Here is a 451-nt window from a genome sequence, read left to right as displayed (position 1 = left end):
GTCCGATCGCAGGCCTCCGCTCCTTGAGTTCTCTCCAGCACTGGAAAGCTGATCCAATATTTTACACGGGTCCTACTTCTTGCCTTGTCGTTCCGCAGACGTTTTCCTCTTTTGTTTTTTATCCGCCATCTCTATATCTCTCTGTCGCTCGGCTCGCTAATGTCCGTACCATGCACTGAAAGCTCTCTCCTCCACATCATGAGTAGACACGCCCCATATTGCTGAGTGGCTACAAGTTTGTTTTGCTATTCGGCCCGAATCAGTTTTCTAAAGTGTTTTTGAAAAATCACATACCCTGCCTTTAACTACAGCATGTAATGACAAAAAAACAAGAATTTCCTCTACAGGACTGCTACTGTCGGTTATGATATGTTGTGTCTGTTGTGATATGTCGTGGCTGGTGACTATTTTTCTTCGTGGTAGAGGCGTGTAACTAATCAAAATCATTTTG

The sequence above is a fragment of the Sinocyclocheilus rhinocerous genome, unplaced genomic scaffold (assembly GCF_001515625.1).
Source record: "Sinocyclocheilus rhinocerous isolate Xijiao unplaced genomic scaffold, SAMN03320098_v1.1 scaffold558, whole genome shotgun sequence".
Lineage (NCBI taxonomy): Eukaryota > Metazoa > Chordata > Actinopteri > Cypriniformes > Cyprinidae > Sinocyclocheilus > Sinocyclocheilus rhinocerous.
The sequence above is the reverse complement of the archived record's forward strand: the minus strand, read 5'-3'. Positions refer to the sequence as shown.